The sequence below is a fragment of the Apium graveolens genome, chromosome 11, assembly GCF_009905375.1.
Source record: "Apium graveolens cultivar Ventura chromosome 11, ASM990537v1, whole genome shotgun sequence".
Lineage (NCBI taxonomy): Eukaryota > Viridiplantae > Streptophyta > Magnoliopsida > Apiales > Apiaceae > Apium > Apium graveolens.
In genome coordinates, this window is record NC_133657.1 from 67825862 (window position 1) to 67840589 (window position 14728).

Sequence of the window (14728 nt, forward strand, 5' to 3'; positions counted from 1 at the left end):
AAACCCGTGGATGAAGAAACTTTAATTTAATACTTTAAAGTTTCAGAATATTAAATTAGTGCAACTTTAGTTAGGGCAGAAGGAGGTCATCAATCGACGTTCTATTAAGTGAGCAAGAGATTGTTGGATGCTGAGACCAGGTATACAAGCATGAAAAGGTTAGTCTATGCTCTCATCCTCGCTTCTCAGAAGTTATGGCCATACTTTCAATCTTACAAGATAGAAGTTCGTACCGCTTATCCTCTAGTACAAATTTTGTATAAGCCGAAGTCATTTCGAAGAATGTTAAAATGGGTGATTGAGTTGGGGCAATTTGACTTAGAATATTATCCTCGAACGGCGATCAAAGGTCAAGCTTTGGCCAATTTTTTACTTGAGTTTGATTCTGAAATTGATCGAAGAGCTATAGTGTTAGCTGAACTTTCTTCACATGAGAATATCTCGAGAATTGTGAAATAAGAGTTCACACAACCTTGGTAGATTCTCCATGTAGATGGAGCCATTAACAATGATGGGGCTGGCACCGAAATTGTTCTAATTACTCCGAAGGGGCATCATCTGATGAGTGCCATTTATTTTAAGTTCCGCGCCACGAGTAATGATACTGAATATGAGGCCCTAATCAATGGTCTAAAAATGGCATTGGAAGTAGGAGTTATAAATTTGATAGCTTGCAATGATTCAGAGTTAGTAGTTCATCAGGTTAATGGAGGGTTCCAAACTCGAGGACCTCGTACCAGCGCTACATGAGGTGTGTGCAATGCTTTCTTGGAATATTAGGTGATGTTAGGCTGGAGGGCGAGCCGAAAGAACAAAATAGCAATGCAGATGTGTTAGCCAAAATGGGTTCTCAGATGGAAAGTGTAATGCTCGGGAAAATTCCGTTGGGAATTCAAGAAGTTCCAAGTATTCTTGAAGTAGAAGTACTATAAGTTAAAGAGATTCAAGAGGAAACTTGGATGACTCCATTACATAATTATATCCGCATGGGAACTTTGCCTGAGGACAAAGGCCAAGCCCGACGCCTTCCCTACCAAGTTGCAAAATATGTGGAGTATAACGGTATCTCGATTAAAAGAGGTTATAATCAACCTCTACTAAATTGCTTGATATCAAAGAGGTAACTATATCCTTAGGGAAGTACATGAGGGGAGGCAACCACTCGGGGGTGGTTCTCTGGCTAAAAAAGTTCTGCGACAAGGATACTATTGGTCATCTATGAAGGAAGATGCTTTTAAGTTTGTTCGAGCATGCAATCACTACCAATAGTTTGCCAACTATTCTACTGCCCCAGCAGCTTCTTTGACATCAATAACGAGTCATTGACCCTTTGCTATGTGGAGGATCGATATTATTTGAGAACTCCCAAAAGCAAATAGGGGTATTAAGTATGCTGACATGGTTGTTAATTATTTTACTTAGTGGGCAGGGGCTATGTCCATGGCAAAGTTTACAACGTAGAAATTCAAGGACATTGTTTTTAATTCAATTATTTGCAGATTTGGAACCCGTATAAGCTCATATTAGATAATAGGAAACAGTTTGATAGAAAATAATTAAAAAAGCTCTGTGACGACTTGCATATCAAGAAAGATTTTGCTACAGTCTATCATCCGTAGAGCAATGGTCAGACTAAAGCTATAAACAAAATTATCAAGCATACTCTAAAAATAAAGTTGGAAGAAAAGAAAAGTGATTGGCCAGAACAACTCCCTATAGTTTTTTGGTCCTACAATACAACACCTAGGCCAATTACAGGTAAATTACCTTTTATGCTGACTTATGGATACGAAGCCATGGTCCCTGTGGAAGTAGGGGCTGGATCCTTTCGGAGAGATTTCTTCAATGAGAAGGAAGCTGAAGTAAATAAAAAACTTCACTTAGACCTATTGGAGGAAGCTAGGACTAACTCACAAGTAAAGTTTGTAGCTTATCAGCAGAGGATTACAAGATATTTTAACAAGAAAATAAAGTCTACACCTTTCAAAGTTGGTGGTTTGGTTCTAAGGAAGGTAAAACTGAATACAAAGATAGCTCGACATGGAGTGCTTGGAGCTAACTGGAAAGGACCCTATAAAATCAAGGGTATACTTTGGAAGAGAACTTATCACCTAGAAGACTTGAGTGCGAAGATCATCCCATGAGCTTGGAATAGAGAGCATTCATGAAAGTGTTATCAGTCAGGTGCGGCTTAGGCCCCTTGCTCCATATTAGTTCTTAGTAGATTTAATAAAGCAGTAGTAGACTAGAAATTAATAGATTCCTCCTAGTTTAGGGGGTAGTGTATGTAACTACTTACCTTAGAACTAGTTAGCTTATCAAATTTTCAAATAAATTCCCCACAGAGCATAGTGGGCAGGGGACTGGTGTAATTTCTACGCTAGAGCGCATTATGAATAAAATTTAAAGAAAATTCTATATTTTTGTTCTCTACTTTATAAATAAAGTAAAGGTGCGCCCCGACAAAATTGTACCTATACTTGTCATAAAACGGCTATAAGGCGCGACCTTAGGGTAGTAGCGCCAAAAAGAAAAATGTATTAGTAAAAAATGATTACTTGAAGAGAAGAGGCGACTCAGAAAAAATACAATATCTTAGTTCTGTGAATTATGCATATGACATTGCTTCCTTATATTTTAAGTAAAAGTTAAATATGACCAGAGAAAGGTTGTTCTTATACAAGCTACAATGAAATAACTTTTGGGCGCGCCCTGATGGTAGAAGTGCTCAGAACAAGGCATTATTGACTTAGGAAAAATAATGCATGCTAAGGAGAGCATGCGAGTAAATAAAAAATCATGCAGTAAGTAAGGTATAAAAACATGTGGATTAGTTTTAAAGGGAAAACCACAGGTCAACAACAAAAATATTTGAGTTAGAAAATTTGCACAACATCAAAAGAGTGTTGGCAGCTCAAGTACTGAGATAATAAAAAGTTTAAATTGGAATTAAGAAAGGCACAATTAGGGCATACCCTGATTATCTTCACCATGAGGAAGAACTTGGAGAGGGGTGATTGTTTTTACATCAGGCGGGCCCTCATCTTGCACATTACCATCTTTGGGCGCGCCCATATCATCTTCATCCTCATAAAAACCCAAATCAACCCTTCTTTCCTTATTCAACAACGTATTTCTGCTTGAATTCCACCATCTCAGCTACCATTTCCTCCCCAAAGTTCTCGAAGGAGTAGTCAGGGTCGTTTGCCACAAACCCAACATGATAATGATGAAAGCCACAAGAAAAGGCTTCATCAGTTATCTCCCTCTTCTTATCAGGTCAACTGTTGTTATGCTGGTCTTCAAGATATTCAATTCTCTCTTTAACTCGCCAATTTCAACAACTTGACTTTGAATCCTTTCATTAATAAGCTTGAGTTGGGTGCCTTGGTTTTCTACCTCGCCTTTCAAGAAAGAAATATGTAAATCTTTGTCTTTGATATCTTTAGAGTGAAAAAGGTTCTTATCTTTAAGATTATTCTAAAGAATGTTGTTGTCCCCTTGAAGACTGACAAGGCGCGCCTTATCCTCCATAATCTTGCCAAGGGAATGGTTGGAATGGAACATCAATTGAGTAAAGGCTTGAATTGATACTTTGGTTGCATCCTCTAAGTTCATTTCCTCTAATATTTTAATATCTTCATCAGATACATACAGAGAAGCAAATGGACCAACTTGCCCCAAAATAGAAGAATGACTTTGAGATGACACATCCTCTGTTTGTTGTTTCTTGTTAGCTTCATCAGTCAAATCCTTAATATTCCTTTTTAGAATAGGAGTTGACTGAGGAATAGAAATGGGAGTGGGAGCTGAAGTTTTTGATGCATCTTTCTTTTGCACATTGGCTTTGGCTTGTTATCAGGACACACCCCTAATGACCTGGGAATTCCGGGAGGTGCCATATCGGCAAAACAAACAAAAAAAATATTAGTACGCTAAAGGTGTGCCCTAAAAAAAGTATCGGATAAAAGAGATGATAAAATAATATAACATGACTATAAAGTATATAGTGAAAAAAGTGCAAGTGGATTGTGATGCTAGAATGGATATGATGTTATGAGAAAATAACGTTAAGTAAAACAATAAAAATATAAAAACCAGCCAAGTCAAGTAGAGGACGCGCCCTAACAATAAGGTGCGCTCTAAGGGGTTCTGACTTAAGAGAGATGCATCCTGGAGGATACTCTCTTCAGTTTCCTATGCCCCTTCTTTAGCATCATTATCACTATCAATATTTACAACATGGGAGACTGGGATACCTTACATATTTACATTTTCTTCCAACTCGGTCAGAAAGAATCCCATCCTATATTAAGTTAGTCCTATAACTAACATTTTCAAATTCCATATTTCATTAGCAATTTTGAGCAGGGTTTCAGCACGAGCTTTAGGCGTGCCCTCAAGCTCTCTTACAAATGGTTTCTTTAAAAATAATATATAAAAAACTAAGAATAAAGGAAAAGCAAGGAAGAAAAGGATAGAAATATTGGAACGTCCTTACTCGGGGAGATGTTGATTAAAATTCTGATTCTAGGAACGTCATAAAGATAGAAGAAATTCTCTTTCCAACCTTTCTCACAACTCACTTTTCTATAAGAGAATCATTTCTTGTTATGTTGTTTGTCAACCACCTAATAGTAGTAGCCATGGTCCGATTTTCGAAGACTGAAAAAGTGGCTTACTTCATCCATGATTGGCTGCGGAAATTTAAAATCAATATAAGGGATAAGAAGTGCTGACACTATATTGGATATATTTGAGATGTCATGTCTAATATATTTCATGTTTAGTTTTCAGATCTTAACTAACAGGAAATATCAGTTCTTACTGAAATCAGGACTTACTGGAAGTCAGGACTTAAGGATATCGGGACTTAGATTATCAGAAGATACTATCAGAAGATGGATATTAGAACTTAAGTACTGGAGGACTAACAGTTAAGGAAGGAAGCTGATTTACAGGAAAGGAGATCGAAACTAATACAGAATAAGATATACATGGAAAGAGTTCGAGGACTAGAAGAATTATATAAGATATCTGGTTGATATATTTGAGGAGATAGAATTATATTCCATATCAACTAGAAGTTATCTTGTAACTGTGTGTCTATATAAACACAGATATAGGATTACTCTATAAGAGTTACGATCATCGAGAAGATCATATATTGTAACCTATCAGCTCTCGTGATATTTGTTCATCACTGAGAGAGAACAGTTCCATTATAACAGAGTTTGTTATATCGAATACATCTATTTTCTGTTACTTGTGCTTTAAATCGATTTAATTGTATTCTACACTGTATTCAACCCCCTTCTACACTGTTGTGTGACCTAAAAAGTGGTATCAGAACTTATCTGTTGACACACATACAGTAAAGATTCAAAACAATCATGTCTGAAGAAGCAGAAAATCCAACCAAGCCCGCTAAAATTGAAGAAACTCCAAAGACTCAAACCCATAGTCGATATGAGACTATCAGGGTTCCCATGCTGAGACCGTTTGAATATCCCATATGGAAAGTGAAGATGGCTATGTTTCTGGAAGCTACAGATCCAGAATATCTTGACATAATTAATGAAGGACCACATAATCCAACCAATCTCTCTTTTGTAGTTGCAGATCAGCCAGTCAAAACCGTACCAAAGGAGAAAAGTGAATACACAACTGAAGATATCTCATCTATTGCCAAGGATGCTAAGGTAAGGCATTTGCTGTATAGTGCCATTGATAATGTCATGTCAAATAGGGCAATTCACTGCAAGACTGCAAAGGAGATATGGGATGCTTTGGAGACAAGGTGTCAGGGAACTGATGCAATCAAGAAAAATAAGAGGACTATACTCACTCAAGAGTATGATCACTTTAACTCGAAAAGTGATGAGTCATTAACTGACTTATATGACAGGTTTGTCAAACTCTTGAATGATCTGTCACTGGTGGACAAGGAATATGACATTGAAGATTCAAATCTAAAATTCCTTTTAGCTCTTCCTGAAAGTTGGGATTTGAAAGCTACTATTATACGAGATAACTATGCTCTTGATGAAACTAATCTTGATGAAATTTATGGAATGCTCAAGACTTATGAACTTGAGATGGATCAAAGAAGCAAGACACGTGGGAGAAAGTCAAGAACAGTTGCTCTTAATGCTGAGGAGGAATCCCCCAAAGTGGCTATCTCAAAGAAAGGAAAAGGAAAGGCTCTCATCATAAAGTCTGATTCAGAATCATCAAGTTCTGATGATGATGATTCAGAAACTGAAAGTCTACCTGAAGTAGATGCTAATGAAGAGATGATGAAGCTGTGTGCTCTTATGGTGAAGGGTATCACAAAGATAGCCTATAGGAAATTCAGAAGAGGAAAGAAGTTTTCCAAGAAAGGTAGAAGTTCTGATAAGAAGAGCTTCAGAAAATCTGAAGGCAAAGGAGGAAAGTCTGACAGAGGAGATTACTCAAATGTCAAATGCTACAACTGTGGTGAGAAAGGCCACAATCTCCTGAATGCAAAAAAGGAAAGAGTAACAAAGGCAAGGCACTTGTCACAAAGAAGAAAAGCTGGACAGACACCTCAGATTCTGAAGATGAGGAGAACTATGCCTTGATGGCAAATGCTGATAGCAGTTCTGATAGTGCTGAGTTAAAGGAACCTCAAACAACTTATGCCTTTCATACTGATGATATTACTGAGTTGAGATTATATCTTAAAACCATGTTTATTAGCTATAGAGATCAAACTTTAACATGTGAAAGATTAACTTCTGAAAATCTTGCTTTTAAAAAGAGGAATGATTATTTAGAAAAGAGTTAGTTATGTTTCATCAAACTCAGAAGGATAGAGATGATGCTTTCTATGTGAGAGATGAAGTGTTAAAAATGAATAAATCTCTAAAAACTGAGTTAGAAAAGGAGAGAGAGATTATCAGGACTTGGACTAACTCTAGCAGAACAACTCAGAATATACTAAGTAGTGAGAATTGGAAAGAGGGCTTAGGTTATGGAGATGAGAAATGTGAAAAAGGAACTGAACAAGTTAAGCCAATTATTGTTAAATAGACTACTAAGACAAAGGTAAATCATGTTAAATTTGTAACTGAAACTGTAAAGTCTGATTCTAAAAAGATGAAAGATGTTGAGACATAAGTGATAGCAGAGTCAACTTCTGAAAAATTAGAACAGGATAAACCAACTGAAGTTAACATATGCTTAATGACAAAGAAGCAGCTTAAACATAAGCTGAAAGAGATTACCAGTGTAAACAAGGTAAAGGAAGCTAGGAAAAATAGGAATGGAAAGGAAGGTGTGAATAAAAGCAACAATTATATGCATGTTCCTAATGCTCCTAGAAAGAAATGTTATAACTGTGGAAATTCTAATCATCTGGCTTCTTTTTGCAGGAAGAATAAGAATATAAACTCCTTACCTTCTAAGTCAGGAGTTAAGAGTCAGTCTGTTACGTTTAAGCCACAAAATCCTTGTTTTCATTGTGGTAGTGTGTGGCATTCCATTTATACTTGTAAGGAATATCATAGTTTGTACTATGATTATTATCAGATAAAACCTTCTTTGAAGAAAGTTACTTTAATTCCTTCTAGTGTAAAGTATGATGCAAAGTATGATAATGTTAATACTGATAAGAAAATTGTTAGCATAAAGTCTGATGTTAAATCCGCTGTAAATGTTAACAAACTTAAAAAGTCCAAAGGATCCAAGCAAGTATGGGTCCTTAAAACTAACCTTTAGTGGTCTTTGTGATTGCAGGGCAACAGGTTGAACATCCTAGTTCTGGACAGTAGATGTTCATGACATATGACTGGAAATAAAGCCCTGCTATCAGACTTTGTGGAGAAAGCTGGCCCAGGAGTTTCTTATGGAGATGGCAACATTGGGAAAACTCTGGGATATGGAAAGATCAATCTTGGGAATGTCATCATTAAATCAGTAGCTCTGGTCTCAAGACTTAAACATAATCTGTTGAGTATAAGTCAAATCTGTGACAGAGGTTATCATGTGGATTTCTTTGAAGAACACTGTGAAGTTATAAGTAATTCAATAGGCAAAGTGGTTTTGAAAGGATACAGGCATGGTAACATTTATGAAGCCAGACTTTCAACAAGTACTGATGGTTCTGCAATCTGTCTGTTGAGTAGAGCATCAATTGAAGAAAGCTGGAATTGGCACAAGAAACTCTCTTATTTAAATTTCAACAATATAAATCAGCTTGTAAAGAGAGATCTTGTGAGAGGACTACCAAAAATAGCATTTGCTCCTGATGGCTTTTGTGATTCATGTCAGAAGGTAAAACAAAGAAAATCTTCTTTCAAGAGCAAAACTGAGTCATCAATTCTTGAGCCTTATCACCTACTGCATGTTGATCTATTTGGTCCAGTCAATGTCATGTCTATTGCAAAGAAGAAATATGCTATAGTTATAGTGGATGAGTTCACAAGGTACACATGGTGTACTTCTTGCACAAGAAGACTGAAACTGCATCTACCCTAATTGATCATGTCAGACAGCTGGGTAAATTGATCAAAGATTCTGTTAAAATCATAAGTAGTGATAATGGCACTAAGTTCAAGAATTCAATCATGGAAGAGTCCTGCAAAGATCATGGAATCAAACAGGAATTTTCTGCACCTGGAACTCCACAGCAAAATGGAGTTGTAGAAAGAAAGAACAGGACTCTCATTGAAGCTGCACGAACAATGTTTGATGAAGCAAAGCTACCAACCTATTTTTGGGCTGAAGCTGTGCAGACTACTTGTTTTACACAAAATGCAACACTCATAAACAAGCATGGAAAAACACCATATGAAATGGTGAAGAAGAAGAAGCCAAATCTGAAATACTTTTATGTATTCGGTTGCAAGTGTTACGTTCTTAAGACTCATCCTGAACAGCTTTCCAAATTTGATCTAAAAGCTGATGAAGGAATTTTTGTTGGATATCCAATTTCCACAAAAGCCTTCAGAGTCTACAATTTAAAAATAAGAGTTGTCATGGAATCTATCAATGTCTCTTTTGATGATAAGAAGATTACTGGACTTGAAGATTTTGATGATCATGGTCAGCTGAGATTTGAGAATGAAGATTTAAATTCTGATTCTGAAAATTCTGATCTTGTAAGTTCTGATGGATTAAGTTCTAATGTGATTGAAACTGTAGTAACAACTCCAAAGGAAAATGCACCTGTCCAGGGGGAGTAATCTGAAGATCCTACCACATCTCAAGACTCTCGAGAAACATCAGAACCTGTCACTGACTCTTCAAGTTTTGATTCATCCAGTTTTGATGAGCCAAATTCTGATAATTCTAGAAGCTCTGATTCTTCAACTCCTGAAAAATCAAATTCATATTCTGAAGTCTCAGAGAGCGTAACTACAGGGGGAGCATCAGAAAATGCCGATGGAGACAGCATGTGTAATAACCCCAATTTTTTTAGAATTTTTAAAACACGGATGAATAGTAACTTTTGCGGATGATGCTGATTAAGGAAAATTATCAGACCACACTATATAGGAGTACTGTTATGGAAATTCTAAGATCGTATTAGTACTCTATATGGTATATAAGTGTATGTAAAGATCGTCAGAATCCAAATTCGAACACTTTGATTTTTCCCGAAAATCCACCAGATACCGAAAGAATTGAGTATAAGGTAACATGATTAAAAGGATTTAAATTCAAGGATTATAGGAGAGGATCATAAAAGGAATATAATATATTGAGAAAGGTTTAGGGGAACCCAAGTAATAAGATCCCGGATATGATCCCTCAAACGATTAGCAAGAACAAACGATAAACGAGTCATAAAACAATTAAACGACAAGTAATGCAAGAGAGATTAGTTCAAGGATTATGGATGATAATCAAGCAATTAAGCAAGGATTAGCATAAGAAGATGCTTCCACCACTAAGTGATTTCAAGTGGCAAAAGATGAAGTCACTAGGATGATGTCATGCTTAGTCATACTCTACTCACTTTAATCAATAAACAAATCATCCAAATATCCCCTTTCACTTCATTTTTCCACCACAAATACATTCAACAAATAACAAACCCTCCCAAGAACATTGCTCTCGGCTTCTTTACTATTTTCAAGAAGAAAAATTCCAAAAATCAAGATCCAAGCTTTGTTAATTTGTAAGGTAATTACCCAAGGTCCCTTATGATTAGATAAGCATATCCTAGGAGTTTAAGCTTCTATTTCTTCATGAATCTCTTCCAATAAATCAAGGAAGAAGATGATGAATAGTGTTTTCAAGATTTCTAACTTTATTTTCATTGATTTCCTTTAAGATCCAAGCATTCCTAAGTTATCTCAAGGCTTCTTAAGGCTTCCTAGCTACTCTATTCACTCCAAGGAAGGTATAACCCCTCCAAACCCTAACTTTACTTTGAGTATTAGGTTTGGTTTTGTTTGTTATAGTTCATGAGAGCATGATTCTTGTATGTTTAGAGTTTGGTTGGAATTATAATGATTTTGGGTTATAAATCTTGGTTGTGGTTGATAAACCTTAAGTATAGTTAGTAGCTCTTGTTTGAGATTGAATAAGTTGGAAAAATCATGAGGTTATGGATTGAGTTAGTAAGGTTTGGATGAAGTTTGGTGGTATTTGTGGTTATGGGTTGATTTGTGGTTGATTTGTGGTTGATTGGGGTAGTTTAAACTTTGGTAATCGCGTAAACATAGCCGTCGTAATGCACGATTTACCTTAGACTGTTTTGTGCTTAACTTTTGCACCAGAACACTCACTGCCATGAACTGACCATTGCCATTATTAGATAGTTCATGTTACGAGCTTCGTTTTGATATGTGGTTCACTTGAATCCGATGTACGGTTTAGGAGAAACAACCGTTTTAAGTAACGGTGTTTCGCGAACGGACCATTACCCCTCGCCTTACTTTGAAACCTTGGTTAAGGCCCCTAAAAGATTAATTGGATTACGAAACAATTATGTAATGTGTATTAGGAAGTTGTTAAAGTACTCGCGAAAGAATCGCCTTAAAATTCGTAATGGTTAATTTATTAAAAATGGTGGAGCCGAGGGTACTCGAGCAACTTAAGTGAATCATTAAGCGCAAAAGCGAGCGTGAGAGTCTAGTTGGTTAAAGTGTAGATTCTTAAGCGGCTTTGGTTTAATTCCAACTTATATGGTGTTTATAGGTTACCAGGCTCGTCCAAGGCCTTTTACCACCCCCAGTCGCTCAGGCAATTTTTCTACCCGTTATACTGTTGTTGTGATGTATATATGTATATGCATTATCTTGTGATAGATGCATGATGGTTAATTAGCAAATCTTGCGATATATATTGGAGCATGCTGATATGGGATATATGCATGTCTGTTTCGTAATCTTGATATCTATCTGTTGATTCCAAAGCTTATAGTTGCATAATACCTATGCTAGAGATAAGCAGTAATTGCGTATACCCTTAGTATAGGGGACCAAAAGGTGAACATTTTCTAAAACCGGGAGTCGATGTTCCCGAGTGTATTATATATATTTATATATATATATATATAGATATAGTTTTCAAAACTACTAATCGAATAAGGTTTATTCGATAACTTTATTTTTATTAATGAATATTATATTGAATATTCATTTGAGGACTTATGACTCTACTTATTACTAAATAATATTCTTTATTTTAGTAAAGAATAATGTTTCGATAATCAAACTTATTTTCGATTATTCAAATAAAGATCATTCTTTCGTATAAGTATATCTTTGGTTATTTATTATTCATTTCAAGTATGAGTTTTAAAACTCCTACCTCGATTACTTTTATAAGGATCATCCTTATGGGAATATTATTTAAATAATAATATTCAGATACTTTCTAACATATCGGGACTGATTTATTTTATTAAATCGGCGTTACTCTAACCATTCTTTAAAATGTTTCGAGTCTTCAAAATGATTTTAAAAGGTAGGACGGATCCCAAAACTCATTTTTATATTTAAGATCCTTCTTTCGAAGGGGATTTAAATACTCGCTCAAAACCTGAGGGATCCGGCTCTGTGGTGTGTTTTATATTCGCAACAAGGTTGCTGTTTTGATAAAAGAGTTTTTGATTACTTACCCAACACTCGGGAAGTAAAATTCTTAGAACAAGTTAATCCATTAACAGGCACCTCCTGGGAAATATCGGTGAGTTTTCCTTTCCAAACGACTTCTTGGTGGAGCCGTATCAACAAGTTTCTACTTGGGGAAAGGGGGGACAAGCTTTACGTTTCAGAGTCATGGATTTCATCTGAACTAGGAGTGGCGTAAGTGGTCGAGTGGCGCCGGCCCAACCTTTTTATATTGGCCCAAATGTCCTGGAAGTTCTGCTAAGACGGTCCATTCCTTAGGAGTCCAGTGTTCGGTTGACAAGTAAATCCGACAAGTTCTCCTCTACATGTAGAAAATGGTGGGGTTGCACTACTGCGACTAATCATTGTAAGTGGTCTTCCTGGCGCGGCAAACTCCCGTAATGAGTTCATCATCCAGTTTGGATATTTCTGCAACACTACCCGGAGCATTCGATCGAACTACGGATGGGTGGTTGCTGAGGCATTGACGGGGTCAAACGGTTATAATGATGTTTCCCTCGAATGAAGTATCTCGTAACTTCATTTTTTTTAAACAACATTTCAAGGATTGAATCTATTCAAGTCTTATCTTATAATCTCATCTATGTGATGAACTTTTGAAACTGTTTATACCTTGAACGGTGGTGGTTCAAGTAGTATTCGGAAAAGATATAAGTATATTGGAGTATCTTGTAACTTCATCTTTTCAACTTATATCCAGTTATTGATTATCTTGTGAATGACAAAGATTTTCAGAAAAACGTTGAGACAAGGTTAGATATATGAGATCACCTTGCAACGATATTTTTATACAGTTATAAACTGGAACTCTGTGTATATTATACATGTCAGAGGATTTCAAAGATTGTGAGAAGTATATATGTATATATATATACTGAATATTTTGCGACTTGGTCGTGTTAAGATATCAACTTGGTTCATTTCTTCTTGACCAAGACTTTCATGAGTACTATGAGAATGCTCATATATTGTTAATTATGATACATATTATTTCGGTGGGCTTGTTGGTCACCCTTGCTTTCTTCTTTCATCACACAACAACAGATAGAAAAGATGAACAGGACCAAGCTTCTAATTCGCAAGCGGTTAGGAAACGTTCCGCAGTTTTCTGGAAGCGTTGATGCCGTCGTAGCTGAGGTAGGAACTACCAATAGGCTAGGCTTTCAACTATTGATGAACCAGACTTATGTATATTATGAATTGTAATAATGGCAAAGAATATATAAATTATTCAGAAACGCTTTTGAGGTGAAATGGTTTATAATTGTGGAGTAAAATGACTTGTGTTATTTTTGGTATTCATCTCTGAGACTATAACTTGTGGTGTGTGTGTGTATATTGTGGGGTCACAGTACGCAGCAGTTGGTTGATTGTTAAGGTTAAGTATTATTAAGGGAAATGGAACTCGTGACAACCCGAATCCCCGACCCCGGATTTGGGGGTGTTACAGCATGGATCATGGGGGAGGATCCAGTTTTAGAGATCAACTTCCATCTGCAAGGAAGTGGACTAAAGCACATACACCTGATTTAATCATTGGAGATCCTGAAGCAGGTGTCAGAACTAGAACTGCAACTTCAAATGAATGTCTCTATCATTCTTTTCTATCTCAGACTAAACCAAAAAAAGTGGAAGAAGCTCTTCAAGATGCTGATTGGGTGCAAGCAATGCAGGTAGAGTTAAATGAATTTGAAAGAAATAAAGTCTACACCCTAGTGCCAAGACCAAAGAATAGATCAATTGTTGGTACAAAATGGGTGTTCAGAAACAAAACTGACAGTGATGGCATAATTACAAAGAATAAAACAAGGCTGGTTGCTAAAGGTTACTCTCAGCATGAGGGTATTGATTATGATGAAATATTTGTACCAGTTGCAAGATTAGAAGCCATAAGGATCTTTTTGGCTTATGCTGCTCACAAGAAGTTTAAAGTCTTTCAAATGGATGTAAATAGTGCTTTTCTCAATGGAGAATTGGAAGAAGAGGTATATGTTGAACAACCTCCAGGCTTTGTAGATCCTAAATTTCCCAATCCTGTCTACAGGCTTGACAAAACACTTTATGGCCTTAAGCAAGCTCCAAGAGCATGTTATGAGACTTTAGCTCAATTCCTTCTGGAAAGTGGATTTCACAGAGGCACAATTGACAAAACTTTATTCTACCTCAACCATGGAAAGGACTTACTTTTGGTACAGATATATGTTGATGATATCATATTTGGTTCTACTAATTCCAAAATGTGTGAGAAGTTTGCAAAGCTGATGCAGTCAAGATACCAAATGAGTATGATGGGATAACTCAGCTATTTTCTGGGCCTTCAAGTTAAGCAAACTGAAGAATGCACTTTTATCTGTCAATCCAAGTATACCAGAAATTTACTGAAGAAATTTGGAATGCAAGATTGTTCAACTGCATCCACTCCCATGGCCACTATAACCAAGTTAGATAAGGATACTGGTAAATTAGTAGATATTACTAACTACAGAGGTATGATTGGTTCATTACTCTATCTAACTGCAAGTAGACCTGATATCATGTATGCTACCTGTCTTTGTGCAAGATTTCAGGCTGATCCAAGAGAACCTCACTTATTAGCTGTGAAAAGAATTTTCAAGTAC